Genomic DNA, 19,016 nt, shown 5'->3' with positions numbered 1-19,016 from the left:
CCCTTTCCCGGAGTAGATGATAGAGATGAAAAACATTTGAACAACATTTGAATGATGCAGTCTTACGGAATAAACTGTCCTGGGTGGCCGGACATCTGCCAACCTAAAGGTGGGGGCGATGAAGGGCGTTAGGATGAATTATGACAAAAGTGGGCCTTTCCTAAACATGGAAAAGGCAATGGTCAAGGCCAAGGACTCAAAACGATATGTGTGTCTCCCACTCAAGAATGTTTAGACTCGGAAATTGGTCTGAATAAGAATGCTTGATCTTAGAGGAAAGATAAGAGGGTTTTGCCCCATGAATTGGTTTATGGGCCAGGCAGCAGAAAATTAGGAATCAGAACAAAACAATGAAAAAAAAAACGAAAGCAAGAAAACGCCGAAAATGGTGTAAAAACAATAAAATGAAATTCGAAAATGTTGATCAAGGCGACTGGTCATTGCGGTGGGTCTCCTGCTCCCCTTGATCAACATTCCAGCTATTGGGGGATGCAAGGGTGTCCCCTGCTTCTATAAAAAGGAAAGCCGGGGACAAGCAAAAAGAAAAAAAAAGGAAAGGACCTTGCAGCGCTGGGTCCATTCCACGTGTGTGAAGGGAACCGGCATTGCAGGGGGATTGCAGAGGCGGTGGTACACTTCGCTGTGTGCCGGCAGAAGGCAAGTAAGTGGGGGGGAACGGGTGGTCTGAAATGGCTGTGGGAGACAAAAATGAAAGTTATTTTTGAAAATCTCGAGACATATCTCGGTAATCCGACAATTAAATCAACTTTGGCATCAATGAGGAGCCAATGCAGTGCCACCAAAGGTTTAAAACATAGCTCCTCTTCTTGGCCCCAGATATTAGAGTGCCCATGGCATTCTCTGCCACCCGGATATAGGATAAAAGTCAAACAGTAGGAGAATTCTACCCATCTTCTTACCTAATTTTGACTTTTATTTTCCCTGTCACAGACGTCTGTTACTCCTATACTATATTTACTCCGGAAACTCCTCAAGACGTTCCTTTTCTCCTCTTCCTTCCTTCTCCCCCTCTCTTGCTAAATGTTCCCTCTGCCGCTTTATCTGCAACCTGGTCCCTTCAGCGTCACACAAGGCCAGACCACCTCCCTACCAGTCCCCCCAGCATCCTTTGCCAGCACATGCCCACAGGATCCCTTCCCCTGACTTGCCCTAACCTGGTCTCCCTGTCCACTGCACTCATCCTCCCTTCCCTCTCTCTTTCCCCTGGCACTTTCTGCATTGGCCCGCCCAGTACTTGTCCACCCTCTCCCATGGGACACCCCACTCCTGCACTTCTCCCTCTATCCCCTCCCCCTGCACTTACCACCTTGCCTTACACTTGCAGGGTAGGATTGTCACACAGCCAATATAACCGTTTGTTGTTCTACTTCTTGCCCATGCCTCCCCCCACCCCAACTTGTCTTGTGGTGCCTGGAAACACTTGTGTATAGACGCCATACAAATGTCCAATACATAAATAACTGCAAGGATAGAAGCATTTTGGCTTCCACAAAAATTAACTGACCTACCCAAATCTTGGGCTCGGATTAGTTTTTTAATTTCTCTCCCAAAAGTGAACTGAAATTCTGGGTAGCCTTTCGGTATCCTCATTGGTAAACAGAGGTGTGAAGGTGGCTACAAAAATAAATCGAATCTCAGAGACCCAAAAGAACTCGACACACACAGACACTTGATGTTCCCCAGAGTCAACGCCATCATGGCGCGCGGGCTGCGGAAACAGGGAATGCAGACAGAATGGTGACTCCAACAGCTATGAAGGTCACACAGAAAGGCTATACAAAGGCGCACACATGTGGTTACCCACATACAGTAGGGAAGCCGGGACAACTCCAGAAATACATATAATGCCATTCTTTGTGGTGCGAGGGTGATACGATATCCTGTTTGGGTCACTCATTTACTAAAGTAAGGCCAGCAAATTAGTGCCGCCGTAGCGTGTATATAGACATGCACCACATTTGGTGCATCCGAGGGACGGATATGGCAGTGACTCAACACATCTGTCGTAAATGTAGCGAGGCCCTTTATGGTGAAAGGGGAGGGGTGGGCAAAAGACGTTGCTCAGAGGCCCTTTGACCACGTGGCATTTTTTTTTCTTATTCCTGTAATTCGCCAATGATCCACATATAGGTAAGGGGACAAATGAAACGCGCATTCCCGGAGTTCAGAAGGTGTGAAGCAGGCACTGCACAGTCCTGGATTCCCCGACCAGCCCAGCACGAGCCTTTCCCGCAGATAGATCCTATAGGTCGCTCGCCCTCTGACCCATGACCCATGTGCTTCTCAGGGCTTGCCTCCTGATGGATGCTGTATTTCTTCTTTTTTTCCGTATTTATTAGAGGTGGAGAATAGTGCTACTTACAGAAACACTGTACAATAGTAAAAATATTTCGCATTTATCGCGCTATACTCACAGTGTGTGGTGCTCATTTATCGAGCCGGAAGGATGAAAGGCTGAATTTGGCCCTGCCGGGATTCGAACCTGTGTCAGTACGCTCTGTAAAAATGTCAAAGCGAGCTGCTCTACTCTCTGTGCTATCTGAACAACAATTATAACAATGGAAGGAGCACCCCAAACCCCTCCAAGGCCCAACCCAAACTAACCATCCGGCCCAGCTCGCCTGCATTCTGCCTCCAGCCTATGCTAGATCACTTGTAAATATGTAAATATTGGCCTCAAGCTCCCAATTTTACAACATGTTTGAAAGTCCAACAGTCCCTATTCCTGGTGATTGTAGGGCAGAGGAGCAAAAGTGGGAGGCAGTGCATGTGCGAAGAGGTGCGGGCAGATTGGACAGGGCTTTGAGCTTCAGGGTTCGAATCTTGTTCCAGAATGCTGCAGCGTAACCTGAGAAAGGCTGCTTTCTCTGCTCTGCATTTCCTATACCGGTGATGGGGTGGCCTCTTGCATTGTATTGACCAAAGGAAATGTTGTATTTTTGGGACAGGTAATGATAATATGTTACTGATATAGCACTTTCGGTTTACATAGAACATATTTACATACAATATCACCCAGCTGAAGTTTGTACTCATTTATTGACCTCAGAAGGATGAAAGGCTGAGTGCGTTTTACTGGGATTCGAACCTGCGAGCCGCAGATCACTCACAGATCACAGCTGCGAATGCGGAACCCGCTGAGCTATCTTACCAGCTCACTACCGTTTCGGATGGTGCCTCGGTTCTCACTGCTTTCCACGCGCTGTGGACTATCTTGAAGGTGATGCAGGTGTTGGTGCACATTTAGTGGAAGGTAGACTATTACAAGGCTGATCATTTCCATCTTGATAATATATTTATCCTGTTCTGGTCACTGGGCCATGCTTGCAGCCTTTTCATTTTACTTTGTATTTACGGCCTTGAGAGACCACATCACATTTCTTTCAATTCCTTTCACAAGATGAACAGGCTGAAATGTCTTTTTCCCTGATGTCTTCTGTAAGTTATAGCCCGATTCCTGTCTCTACCAAGGGCACTGGGCTTGGGCTCAGTGATGACCGAGTCTGGAACCAGGCTCAGGACTAGATCCCGGCAGGGCCATTTTAAGCAGTTTTGGGGCCCAGGGCACAGACCTCTTTGGGGCTCCCCTCCACCGAACCGATCACAACCAAATTTTGATATGCTGCCTCGCAGCAATCAAAATGAGCCGTAGTGAATGCCCAAACTATGTATACCACAGTGAACACAAACCATTACAGGATGAATTGATCAGAGGAGAATGTATGTGTCAACAGGTAGGTATAAGGTTTAGACCCTCAGCAACATGCCATAAAATATCCTAACGTGCTATTTAAGTTAATGAACAGTGGAAACGGACTTCTTTAGCTCAGGCCGCTCTGTGGGGCCCCCCTCCAAGGTGGGTGCCCGAAGCAAGTGCCCCTTTTGCCCTCCCATAAAGACGTCTCTGGATCCCGGCTGGGTTGGTTAACAGTAGGGGCGAGCGGGACAGTTTCTACAAAACGTGGACCACCTGAATTGTGGGTGGTTCAAGTCTCATGAACTTTTAGACCCTTCCCAGATGTTGATCCAGGGGCATTTGTGTTCACCAATGGGCAGAAAGCAGGGCACTAAAAGGGAAAGTAGACTACTTCCACCCCCCTCAGCACACTGTAACACGCCCCACTGCCATACTACAGTCTGACAATATCTCTCACATGCCGTTGCAGCATTTTCAACTTTTTTTCTATTCCCAGACCTCTTGCGATGGAAATAGAAAAAAGGGTCATCCTTTCTTGGGGGTGGGGGGTCCTGTAGTGGGGAAAGCAAGTCATGGGCGGGCAGTCTTGGGGTGAGAGGGGCTGATTCACACCAGTAAAATGAACCACAGAATTTTGCGGGTCACGAAACGTAGTGGATCAGTGGCACATACAATTCCAACCGTCGCTTTTTGCAGCGTTCTCTAGGTTAAAAACAGCTACTGAAAAGCATAAAGCTCTCTGCAGTATCACTGAGCCAGTCTTGAAGTCTCTGTGCAGATACGGTATGCAGTGTTAATAACGAAAAATAAATAACGACAAACGTTTTCAGTGACACCTGAATAACTATACCAAAGGCAAATGTTTTATTAAAAGTACATTTGGGGGGTGGGGTAAGGGATTGAAAGGGGTGGAGGTAGTCGGGGAGGGAAGCTGTAGAAGTGGGAGGTTTGGGGGAGCAATAATTGTTGTTATAAACACATGGAACCCCCAGATAAAGGAGGATTGGGAACATATGGTTGGCGTGATTAAGATATCTCCTAACCAGAGAGTAGAACATCATTTGACGAAAATAGGTAAGAAGGAAAGCAATGTAAATGCTAAACATTAATATGCAGTCAAGGCCAAGGAATCAGGATGGGCTCCTGGAGAAAATGCCCACTACAGCTGTTGGAGCATTTCTCTGGAAAGTACCTGATAAAAATGTTTCTTTTAAACTTGTGCGGATTTTGGAAGAAACGCATGGGCCGAATTAAGACTCTCTTATCTAACAGGGTCCCCTGTTGCTATTGGCACCTGTAAGGCTGCTGATGTTGTTACTGCAGGAATAATCCTCTCCAAACTTTGTCCTACTAACACGTCCCTAACCTACCCCCCTTTTCTTTGAGATCCACCAGAGCACCAGGGCACAGTGGTGATAGTGCACAGTATAAATATCCTTTATCATTAATATTAACAAATAAGTGCTGAAACAAGTCAAGCCCAGAGGAATGCTGTGAAACAAACATGGAAGGAACAAACCCCTAAGAGCTCGAATTTCCCCTACACCGGGATGGCGAGCAGGGAATCAGAGCTCCCAGTAGTGCTGGTGTGTCAAAGGAATTGGGTCCTAGCCTCATGCATATCCTAAGCATCAACAAGACTGGAGTGGCCCCATTATTTCAGAGGGAAAAGCCTGTTTTGTTTCCTATTGCTGTTCATAACTTCCTGACCATTGCCCATTCACCACCAGAATGCACCCACTAAATGGTTTTTCTGGCACAGATTCCTGTTCTGAAAGCTTCAAGCAAAGAGAATATGGCCAGTATGATTAATGAGAGCATTCACTGGCGAAATACTAACTGTAAGCTGGGCAGAACTAGAAAGGGGGATCTCCTAAGGGCCAAGAGTTTTGCCTTGGGTGGGCCACCTGACAAAGTTCCATTCTCGGGGCTGTATAGTATTGCCATTGAGGGATTCCAGTTTTGTATTGGGAATTTCGAGATAATGGGAAAGGAATTATAGGTTTATGCCACTCATAAAGGTGGTGTTTTTGTCCTGTTTCTGCCCACTATGGGTTTCGCTCGAGGCAAATAAGTAGCAGAATGATGATTGCGGTGTTGTTAGTAGCAGGCTATTGGGTCTGCTGGGAGGACATGAGACCAACCTCTGTCAAGGCTCTTTGAGTGCACAAAGAGGTATAAGGTCCTGGGCAGGATAAGTTATATCAACTGACGGAAAAGGATCTATTTTCTGGGTCGATTCCCTCCGATGGAACTAAGAAAGTGCGAAGGGTTCAGTGCATGTTGTCATTGGTGCCTCGAACATTGCAGGTCTCTCTTGTAAAATAGATGATAGTGATTTTTAGAACTTTGTAAGGACTTGTTTCATTTTCAAGTTGCAGGAAACCTGGGGAGATCAGCCTGTGGACCAAGAAGATTATTCATGTTATTCCTCCAAAGCCGAAAGTTCATCCAAGGAAAAGAAGATGAGTCCTCTTGCTGATATGGGTATCAGTCATATTCCAGAGACTCTTTATGTCAGTGAGTCAACTTTAAATTGCTTAAAGTGCTGAGAAGGGCCCTATAGATAATGTTTCTCTGCCCACCCCTTGATCAATTCTGGAACAATTACAGGAGTCTATAGCAGTAAATACATGAAGGCCATTGGTTTGCTGTAACTATAATATTAAGGTGGGCTCTGAAAGAGATGATGTTCCTTTTGAGCAGGAGGAGAATAAGGCTTTTGGTGTCCGTCCCTCAATATTACTGCATGGAAAAAGGGATCATGAAGGCTTGGGGCAGGCTACCTTTCAGGCCAGGAAGAAGAAAAGTAGTGCAGTGGGTTATTTCCTTGTCCCACTAAAAAACAGATCGAATATTGGGGACAGTGTGGCCCTGTAGTGGCGTGAAAGGGTGCATCAAGCACTTGTGCTAACCTATTCTATTTGTTCTTTCATAGGGAAGAAGCCTCACAAAAGGGATAACATCGGTGCAGTCGCATATATAGGTGTGCACTTAAGTGAGTGAATCGTGTTTTATACTGAAACCCGGATGGGTGATGCTGAATGTATGTTAAGTATCACCGACTCCTGTGCTAACCGTGGATAGTCTGATCATTTACTACAAAAATTGAAAGAGCTGGTGAGAATTGATCGAATTCATGCCATTTGTGAGAAACAACAACAGCAAGTGAGCTGCATCTGCAGCCAGTGAACTGCATCCACAGCAAGTGGGCTTCTTCAACAGCTAGTGTCCTGCTTCAATAACAAGTTAGCTTTAATTTAAGTGAAGGCACTTTGACACTACAATAGGCACGCAGCCATAAAAGCTGGATCTAGATTTATACCCAGTTGAAATGTGTCATATTCTGAGCTCCTGTGCTAGCTAGTATTTTTAAATCAGTCTGTAAATGTTGACAGATAGCTACCAGGTGGAAACACTCATTATTAGTTCCATTCTTTAAGAGGGGAGATCATATGATCCAGGGGGCTACCATCAATATCTCTCTTGAACGCAGTATCCAACGGGTTTGGTAGAGTATTGCGCACAGGAGTAATGGACTGGATTAATAACAGATGTCCTGTTTCACAAGTACACTCCGGGTTTTTTAATGGTCTCGGTATCGTTGAACTGTCCCTCAATCTACTGAAACAAGCGACCAGATACTGCGCTGGGTGCAGGTCCCATACCCCGTGTTCAAGGACCTATAAAGAGCTTTTTACTGTGTGGAAGGGGACCTGCTCTGGGCACAATTGTACTTTACGGTTATCATAGAGAAAACATGTTACTGAAGCATCTCCAGACAGGCTTGGAGATTTCAATTAGATCAGGTTCACCTGGGAATCTTTCATCTTTTGTTCCATCACAGCGGGGTGTTTGACAGGCATGTGTGCTATCACCCCTGCTGTTTAACGCAGACATCAATAACCTCAAAGAACGCTTTCCACTATCAACTATGATCCCAAAGCAACTGGTCATTTTCATCTGTTGATCATATTTGCTGATGATGTAGTGATGTCGCTCTTGTTTGTTTAAATTACACACTCGTAGCACCCGCGTAGGAAACACATTTCTAACAAATTAATGGCTGCTCTGGTGTCTTTTAGATAGGATTTCAAATTGATCACAAAGCCTTTCAGTGCGGAAAAGCTAGCCACCAACTTTTGCAAATGGTTGAATACACTGAACATCCATTTAAAATGCACATATTAAATGAATAACAGGGAAATACATTTCTTAGACATGACTATCCATCCATGTAGAGGGAAGACTTGTCATCAAACCCTTCCATAAACCATTAGATACAAATGGGCTGCTACATTACACCAGCCATCATGCTAAACAGCTACGATACAATTTGCCCTTTGATCAATTTCTAAGGCAGTAAAGCAATAGCAGTCATAAAGAAACATATGAAAAAGAAGCGCAACAATTAACAGATAAGTTGGCCAACAGAGGTTATCCCAAAAGGCTAGACAGAAAGGTAGCCAAAAGAGCCTTTAGTTGCAACGGAGGGGCGCTACTGGAAGAACATAAGCGATCCAAAGAAGAGATTCCAATGGTATGCGTAATGACGTTTACAAACCAGAGATGAAAAAGCAAAAACATAATCTCTAAACACTGGAAAGAAGATCATAAAACAGACACACAAGTGACCAAACCATTGTATGCCTTTAAAAAGAGTGCATTGATTGGGAATATCACAGAATAATATGACACAATCAAGCAACCGACCAAGAGACAAACTACACTAGTAGAGACTTGGGGGATCAGTACGATTACAGGGCACTATCCATGCGGTAAGTGTGGAGTCTGGAAAAAATACCTCTTAAACAGAAGCGATAGACATTGAACTGGCCAAACAATGGAAACAGCTCAAATTCACACATTGTAACTCAGACTGTGTCATATATTTGACCCACATGGCTGTGTGGGTTGTGATATCTAGGCAAAACGAATCGGAAAATAAAAACGAGAAACTTTGAACATTGAAGTTGTCTCAAAAATAAAATAGAAAAAGCACCTATGGGGACGCACTTTGTTGAAAAGGATATTTTTGGGATAATTTCCAATGGACAGTTATACAACAAATAACAGGCCAAAAAATATACTAAAGGGGTAAAAAATGACACAGAAGAGAACAAGAACTTATTTTTGCTACTACAATATTGAATGGCATGAGTTAAAGTAACAAATATGTGCACATATTATCCCCATAGTAACTTTACTAGAACAGCAGAAGCCTATTATCAGTATATAAATGTTCACTATAAGGTGAGTAATTCTCCTAAGAAGGACTATTTAGAAGTAGCCATTGTTCATACTATCTTTGAGAAAGATGGGGTTTAACTGTTAATTTGTAGATGTACACATTAACCCAGAGTCTTGTATGGAATGGCAAGTCAATTGTTAACTATACAAGGCATATCCACTCCAAAATGGCGCCAGAGATATCTCTATGTACAGGCTTAGCAGTACTAGCATGAGCAGTACCTTGTCTATGTCTAGTCGCGCCACTTTGTAAAATGGAAAATCCAACTTCTATTTCAAAATAGAACACAAAAACGTGAGAATGCGAGAACGCGAGAAACCGCTGCCTGTGTAAACATGGATTGAGTTAACCTTGCAAGCCCAGAGATACATACGGCAAGCATCGACCATCGACATAGGTAAGAAAAAGAACATTAGTGTAACTCAGATAGTGAACATGAATTGACAGATTAAGCAGCAATGGCACAACACAGAGTGTCACTTGACTCAAATATATTTTATTTTCATCTTTCCGGCTGCACATTAATGAATGAAATCCATGAAGCAGCATATATATGCAGTGAATGAAAAGCAACACATACTTGAATCATACAAAGACACAGGTGAGCTTACCAGTTTTTAAAAACATGAGTTTTTTAAAATAAAAACACAATAATGTGAATACTTATCTATCCCAATAATAGAAATGACAAAGACTCTTCCATATGTCTCTTGATAGGTATCGCTGGGACAGTGTAAGCACGAGTAAAAACACAAAAATCAGACAAAACAGAAAACGTCTACCGTAGCAAATCTACTATTGGTGAGGGTAAACCCTATTGGGGGTACGCGGAGGAAAGGATGTCTAACTGGTATTTATCTTAAACTAAAGAGGATAACTATATGTGTCCTAACAGGTGATCTTTCTGGACCCTTCAATACACAACGAAGGCACCATATTAAAAGGGAAGCCTAAAACGACTCCACACCGGTAATTCCTGTATTTATTGTTGTGAAGCACAAACAGAAGCTAATAATAAGCACAGTACTGTATGACAATGATCAAAGTAGTCATTAGTATTTTATCGGTTCTTTCCAGGGGAGGGAACACCTGCACGAACTTCACCATGAGGCTAAAGATTAAAAACCCTTTTAGCATCTTAAAAATAAAGAAAAGAAACACATTAAGTAAAAACGACCAATTGCGTGACAATATCTAGCTCCTGAAGATTGCAGGACACGTGTGGATGCCCGGAACATGACACGTGTGCCTTGTAGAGCAAATAGGTGGATGCTCCACATTGCCTTAACATAGAAATAGGTTATTTTTTTAATTAAATAAACCCATGAAGGAAATAATAGACATGTATTTGGTTTATCTCTGTTTATCTATATCTAAATTAATAAGTTTGACTCACAAGGTGGTTGGGTCATGCACTTTTTAATGCCAGTGAAGTACATTTTAAATTGTGTTTATATTTTTATATTTATACATATTAACGATTTAGCATACAATAAAACTGATCCTAATTTCTCAATGGGAGTGCAAACCCCTCTGTTCTAAAGAACCAATAATGATGTTCAAACCTTATTGTGTTGGTATCACATTATTTTGAGTACGGAGAAAGGTTTGAGTCTACTGACTGTTTTGAACTTGTGGTATCCCGGTATTCAGGGATGTCATTTGGGGGCCACCAGGGGTCGCGACTGTGACCCCTGAGGTCTCCCTTGCTACCCCTGTGGTCTGTCTTGCTACCCCTAAAAAAACGATGTTTTCTTTCTTTTTTAACTGTAATCTTCTGGGCTGGCTGTGGACAGTGCTGGAGTGGTTGGCTTTCTTGTGCAGGCGTCTTAAAAAAAACAGAGGTTTGCGCTAGTGTAACACTTTGAGAAGTGACCCTAAATAAGAAATAGGAATAACAAATGTGTCTTTCTGGAATTCTACACAATAATTGCTAGACTCATTTAAGGTTTCTTTCAGACACACTTCAGGGGATGAGTCACTCATATCTGTTCAACGCAGCCTTTCATCCTTCTGAGGTCGATAAATGGGTAGCAACACTGGTTGGGTGATATTGTATGTATATTATGTATATTTGTATGTATGTTTGTTCTATTATATTGTATGTATATTTGTTCTATATAAAGCGTTTAAGCGTACGTGCTTTATAATATATTTTTGTTGTGTACATAGGAACAGTGCTATGTGATGCCTCTTCCTGTTTTATCAAGGGGCGAAATGTTGTGTTCCTTCACTTCCCATGATGTCACTTCGGGGCTTTGTCAAATGACATCACTTCCTGTGATGTCATCAGAGGTCAAGGGTTGTTTGATGGTACTTCCGCTACCCCTGGCATTTTGGTGAAATGACGTCCCTGCCGCTATTCACCTTTTTGTTTTTTAAATAATATGAAACAGTGTCACAGAGAGAAACAAACATCTGGGGCCCGATTATCTCGCATTTGCACCAGTGCTAATATATGAGCAACGGTTTGGATAATACAGAAAGGAGCAAAACGTTTTTTTCAAAATCTGTATTGTTTAGTAAACGCTTACACTGCGGAAATGAGCGGTAAACTGTTTTTTTACTATGCTGCACAACATAATAGTAGATGTGTTTACCGCATTTGTTTTCATGTTATGCAGCAAACATAGTAAATAAAAGAGGCTGCTTCATTTATGTTCAAAGATAAAGTTTTGCTGATCTGGCCTCATAAGTCTCAAACTTGAGGATGGTACCCTGAGTGCTACTCACTTGGAGATGATATCCTGAGCGCTACTCACTTGGAGATGATACCCTGAGCGCTACGCACTTAGAGATGGTACCCTGAGTGCTACTCACTTGGAGATGGTACCCTGAGCGCTACCCACTTAGAGATTGTACCCTGAGTGCTACTCACTTGGAGATGGTACCCTGAGCATTACTCACTTGGAGATGATACCCTGAGCGCTACTCACTTAGAGATGGTACCCTGAGTGCTACTCACTTGGAGATGGTACCCTGAGCGCTACTCACTTAGAGATGGTACCCTGAGTGCTACTCACTTGGAGATGGTACCCTGAGCACTACTCACTTGGAGATGATACCCTGAGCGCTACTCACTTAGAGATGGTACCCTGAACGCTGCTCACTTGGAGATGATAGTCTGAGCGCTACTCACTTGGAGATGGTACCCTGAGCGCTGCTCACTTAGAGATGGTACCCTGAGCGCTACTCACTTGGAGATGGTACCCTGAGCGCTGCTCACTTGGAGATGATACCCTGAGCGCTACTCACTTAGAGATGGTACCTTGAGCGCTGCTCACTTGGAGATGATAGTCTGAGCGCTACGCGCTTGGAGATGGTACCCTGAGCGCTGCTCACTTGGAGATGATAGCCTGAGCGCTACTCACTTGGAGATGGTACCCTGAGCGCTGCTCACTTGGAGATGATACCCTGAGCGCTACTCACTTGGAGATGGTACCCTGAGAGCTACTCACTTGGAGATGATACGCTGAGCGCTACTCACTTGGAGATGATACCCTGAGCGCTACTCACTTAGAGATGATATGCTGAGCGCTACCTACTTGGAGATGATACCCTGAGTGCTACTCACTTGGAGATGGTACCCTGCGTGCTACTCGCTTAGTGATGGTACCCAAAGCGTTACTTACTTGGAGATAATACGCTGAGTGCTACTCACTTGGAGATGATACCCTGAGCGCTACTACCTTAGAGATGATATGCTGATCGCTACCTACTTGGAGATGATACCCTGAGTGCTACTCACTTGGAGATGGTAGCCTGAGCGCTACTCACTTGGAGATGGTACCCTGTGCGCTACTCGCTTAGTGATGGCACCCGAAGCGCTACTTACTTGGAGATAATACGCTGAGTGCTACTCACTTGGAGATGATACCCTGAGCGCTACTACCTTAGAGGTGATATGCTGATCGCTACCTACTTGGAGATGATACCCTGAGTGCTACTCACTTGGAGATGGTACCCTGAGCGCTACTCACTTGGAGATGATACGCTGAGCACTACTCACTTGGAGATGATACCCTGAGCGCTACTCACTTGGAGATGGTACCCTGCGTGCTACTCGCTTAGTGATGGTACCCGAAGCGCTACTTACTTGGAGATAATACGATGAGTGCTACTCACTTGGAGATGATACCCTGAGCGCTACTACCTTAGAGATGATATGCTGAACGCTACATACTTGGAGATGATACCCTGAGTGCTACTCACTTGGAGATGATACCCTGAGTGCTACTCACTTGGAGATGGTAGCCTGAGCGCTACTCACTTGGAGATGGTACCCTAAGCACTACTTACTTGGAGATAATACGCTGAGTGCTACTCACTTGGAGATGATACCCTGCGCGCTACTCGCTTAGAGATGGTACCCTAAGCGCTACTTACTTGGAGATAATACGCTGAGTGCTACTCACTTGGAGATGATACCCTGAGCGCTACTACCTTAGAGATGATATGCTGAGCACTACCTACTTGGAGATGATACCCTGAGTGCTACTCACTTGGAGATGGTAGCCTGAGCGCTACTCACTTGGAGATGGTACCCTAAGCGCTACTTACTTGGAGATAATACGCTGAGTGCTACTCACTTGGAGATGATACCCTGCGTGCTACTCACTTGGAGATGGTACCCTGCGTGCTACTCGCTTAGTGATGGTACCCGAAGTGCTACTTACTTGGAGATTATACGCTGAGTGCTACTCACTTGGAGATGATACCCTGCGCGCTACTCAATGCCAGCTGGTAAAACCCTGAGAGACAAGGTTCTGCATAGCAAGAATCCTAACACACCCTGTTTGTCCCTCTGCATAATGAGGTGTTAGCGCATGAGCATACACTTGCCTGCAGGTGGTAAAGCCCCCCCTGTGATGAATTGGATACTTCTTCGGCGTACAGATCCTTGCCAGTTGCCAAACATGTGAATCTGGTTAAAGTGATAAACTACCTGAATTTCTGCTTTCACAAATTAACATTTGCGCGCCAAACAAATCTCAGCTAATCTTGTCTAAAATACAACTCATATAATAATACCAGGATTCCTCCCGCTTCTATGCGCTGCAATAAAAGTCATTATTTCTGTTTTTTGAAGGAGTTTCTACGTCCTGGAATGCCACCAGCTCTCAGCATCCGCATATTTTGAACTGAACTTCAAAATGAGGGACACAGGAAATATACTGTTATCTGGCCATGGAAGCTCGGATGCTTTGATCGAATGAGCCCGCTGTGGACTGACAGTCTCTCCTTGAGGGTGCAGACTAATGTAAGCTCTGTCTCCCTACGGCAGCCGGCTGAATCCAAAAGGTATGTTTATGTTCCCCTTCCTGCAGATCCTCGCCTTCCGTCACAGTGCACCGCGATGTGTCGGTGACACCGGGCAGGCTCTGCTTATTCAGTTGGCCACTACTATCAGCTGGCTCACACTCCATTTATCTGGTGGCCCTGTCTGCCTGGTTCTTGTCTGTGTCCCACACATCCTCTGTAGCGTCTTCTGCATCACATGCTGACTTCAGCTCGTGCAGCAGCAAACACAGGGGCCAATTCCCAAAGAGGTTACTATGAGTAAGTCTGAGCCACTCCTGGCGAAAGCTATGGGATTTGCAAAATAAGTTACTATGGGTATGTACTAGTGGGTAGGTATTAGTGATGTAACCGCAATGTGACCACAATGATGACATCACACTCGACATTCCTGATGACATCACTGATGACAACACTGATGGAATCACTGATCACATCACAACATTAACCAGTGGCAACAACGTTTGGCCGTGCCCACTGTATATTTTAACACAATAATGGGCCACTATAAACTGTGATGTCATCACTGTGGTCATAGGCTGTGCAACAGGGGGCACAACGTTAAGGTGGCTTTAGCTGAATTTCAGGGGTTTTGTTGGGTTAAGTTCTCACCTTAACGTCCCTGCAACTAAAGTGTTTTCCTTGAATATATATTTGAATTAGAAATGTCTATGTTGGAAAGGTTTGTTTCTTACACGAATCCTGTTTGTTTCTATACAACTGTGTTTAAATATGGTAGTGATTAATTAAGAGTAATGGTGCATTTCTTTTATTTTGCGTTCTATTTATTTAGGAGACATATTTCAGGCTGTCCCAATTAATATGCCTTCTATTGTTTAGAAATATATATAGACAGCGTTCCAAACAATTAAATACTGCCCTGCTATTTTGGGCTTTTCCTTTAAGTTTTTGGTAGAATTTCTTCTTAGGACTGCCGCATTTGCACCTTATATTTGAGTGTAATCAAATGAAGCACTGTTATGCACTTGCCACTTTACTCTTTCGATCTTTTATAGGGATAGTCCGTAGTGAATATGTTCGGAATATTTTAACAGGCACTAAGCACTTTATTAGAGATATGCACTGAAAGGCACTATGCACTTTCTGCAAACAACATATATAAATGTATAATAGATGTATACAAAAATAATAATAAAAAAATTAGAGCCTTCCTCAAATTGAGAACGCTTTGAGTATTTGCGCATGAACAATGAAATGGATTGTGGGAAAGTAATCATGTACTGAAATGCCGTCTGCATCATATGTCCATATTCATTTAATGTGAAATTTTTCACAAGTGTTAATAGAATAATATGGTTTTACAATATTTTGTATAATATTTCAAGATGATGCATTGTGATTTGACTCTTGCATGCATTACATGCTGCCAAATGCCCCGGGGGGTCTCTCAATAGCCGCTAAAGCAGCTAATGCTGCCAAAGGGAAATTGTCCAGACGCAAACAGGGGGCCAGAAAGAACCGTATTTTCTCTATTAGAGCTTCCCACAGAACCCTCTTTCATACTAGATTCTCCCCTGTGATTGAACATGGAACTCTGAACGTAGAGCCGCCGCCGCCTAAACTTAAGCTAGCTGACTCTATGGTTCAAACTGATTCTATGGCACAAACTGACCCCAACCCTTCAGGCCGGATAGGAAGGCCAGAACCTGGGAGAGCCCAGGAGGTCCCTGTTTTACCGGTCTATGCTGCCTCTAATTTGGGGAACAGAGGGGCACATTCTGAGGGCACAGGCTCAAAAGATGGGGGCTTGCCCTGGAGTTAAGGGAATAGGCCGTAATGCCCCACCCATGAGATCACTGGGTGGGGATTATGAGGGAATGCATCCACCAATCCTCAACCCTATTGAGTCCATCTGGGGCTCATGTGCGGGGGCGTCTACCTCGGCACTATCGTTGCAAAAACATGGGGTAGGAAAGGGTTTGCCCCTTGGTGACAAGGAGGGGCTGAAATAGTTGCCATTGATTCCTACTTGGGAAAGATCGGTAGGTTTGTTGAGCTGGCATGATTTACCTAAGGACTTGGAGTTGGGTACCTCAGAAGAAATACTCCCCATTCCTAATTTGGGGGTTAGCTCTGCCAACATGAGGGCTGGGTGTGGAAGTGGCAAAACAAGGCATTTAGAGGATTTGGTGGACATACCACACGAGTCCAAATATCCTTGAGTCTCTGCAGGGGTGAAGGACCTGTTCCAGCGCTTATACTACCCAACTAGATAGACCCCAAGGGATTGTTCTAAGGTACTGTCAGCTAATAGTGGGCCTCGTAAGACCTTAGTCAATATACAAGGAAGCGGCCTAAACACTGTCAAATCTGGAGGTTCACTGGGCCTTGGGCTGCCCATTTTACTAGAAATGTTTTATTTGTGTTTCTCCCCCAATATAATTAGGGTGTCACTTATGAATCTCAGATAGGTTTTGTGCTGGAGAGACAGCTGTCACTGTTACTTTTATTCTGTTTGCTCTCCATGTGGTACTTCTTTTTTTTCCCCATAATATGTACCATTTATGTATCTATGTTTGTTTGTTTTTTGTCCGCGCCATCACACCTATGGGTTTATTGTGTGCATTATAAATGTAATAAAGTAAAAGTAAAGTAAAGACAATAAAGGGCCCTATCGAATCAAAATTAGCATTACTCTTGACCCGAATTGACGGATTTGTCTCAATCAGCCCAACATTCTATCCATTTTCTCTGTGATCCCCTCTCTGGCATTGGTGGCATCGGCTGCCATTGGGAGAGTCTCCTTCCCTGAGAAGGACTATGTGGGCACCAGTATTATTCACCTGATCTCCCCTTTGGTAAAAGAGTTTATGCTAACCCAAAGTGAAGCCCTACTTAATTTGGGATTTCAAGTTCAACTGAGGAAAGGGGAGAAGGGGGGCTCTACCTCCAATGAAGACGAGCAGAATACTGTGCCACAACTAATTGACTCAGTGACAACGGGCCAGAGGAATGTTAAAGGTGGTGGGAAGGATATGGAATGGGCTACTATCATCTCCTCCCTGTGGCAAAAACTGGTCCCGTGAAAGGCGACTTGGGATAGGCACTGTCCGGAAGGGTGAGCTGTTAAGCCTAAAACCCTGGAACACTTGTGGCAATTCTCACCTCTTCTGTAATCCGCCCTGTATGAACAATCTGAGACTTGCAAATTGCATCTGCCTTCAAGAGACTTGGCTTACCACTTTACCCATTTTGGATGGCTATAGTGTTTTTGCCCAATCAGCTAAAGAAAGTACTGGTGGAAGGCCCTCATGGGGTCTACTTATTACAATTGAAAACTCCCTGGGTATAAGTGGGTCAAAAATTGTGAACTTGCCACTTGGCACCCTGAGGGTGGACTTTAGTACCGAAGATGGCATGATCATAATTCTAATTAATAATATATATTGGCACAAGGGCATCGCACAGGTGGATGCCTTTGTGGATAAGGTGTGTCATGTCATTGAGGACTGGTCTGGGAGATTTGTGAATGGGAGAATTATTGTGGCACGAGATCTGAATGCAGACTGTGACTCACAGTATTCCTCATGGAACTTTGATGGGAACGCTATCGGTTATTTAAGCAAACAATCTTTGGGTCAAAAATGGTATGTAGGTCTGAGTGGTTCGGGGGCTACAGCCTCTAGTGTGGAGGAAGGCTGACTCCTACTTAGATCTGAACTGGCATACGTGGCACAGAGGTAATAACTCCTCCATGCTTGACTACATCTATGTTGACCCGTTCAAAATGAATCACAGTTTGTCATTTGATGTATTGAGAAATGACTGGAGTGATCATTCCATCCTAACGGCCTCATTTAATTGGTTATTGTGCTCTAGAGAATTCCAGCTCCAACCCTGAGTTACTGCTAGTGAGGCTGGCAATGCAGTCAGATGGACGGATATTAATATACGTCACTAGAACTTGAATGCAAAAAATGCAATCAATGCATCCACCTTTCAGTGGAAGCTTAATACCTTTAACGCGAACAAGTTCCAGACATTTATCGGCTTACTAGTCTCTGGGCTTGATGCAGGGAGTGGCAATAGGGGGAAAGGACTTGCTACAAACAAACACTTACTGCTATAATGTGGAGCTAGTGAAGCAAAAAAACACCTGAGGAGGGGAGTGAGATACATCCATCGTACTAGCTCAGACCAGGCTATTTGCAATGAGCTGATTAGGAAGGCTAAGCAGTTGTACAAGAACTACTGTAAATCATTGAAACGTAATGCAGAGATGATGCTGGGGATTTTGATTAACGCCAAAGTCAGTGCCTTCTGGCACCTAGTAAATGGGCAAGACCCTAATCATGCAATCTCCCAACTTAATTCAATCTCAGAACAGGAATGGGTTCAATTCTACGAGGGTAGGTTTGGGCCACCAACGACGGCTATCATGATGGCCCTTGACCTATCTGGGGCCGATACTTGGGATCCACAATTAGATATTAACACCATTCATTACCTGATTACCAAATGTAAGAGATCTCGAGCCCCCGGGCCTAATGGCCTTACGAATAACACTTTTAAAGATGATCAAAACATCTGGGCAAACCTTCTGTATCCGGAATTTAAGGACATCATTTCCACAAGGATAACACATAGCTCTTGAAATACAGCCCATGTGGTTCCTATCTACAAGTGTGGGATCAGGACTGATCCAACCAACTATCGACCAATTTCACTCAGTGATGCCGACTGCAAGATCTTTTCGGTGCTCCTGCTCTCACATCTTTAAGAATGGGC

Source organism: Ambystoma mexicanum, chromosome 6q (genome assembly GCF_040938575.1).
Source record: "Ambystoma mexicanum isolate Mex_15411 chromosome 6q, UKY_AmexF1_1, whole genome shotgun sequence".
Classification (NCBI taxonomy): Eukaryota; Metazoa; Chordata; class Amphibia; order Caudata; family Ambystomatidae; genus Ambystoma; species Ambystoma mexicanum.
Note: the sequence above shows the minus strand (reverse complement) of the source record.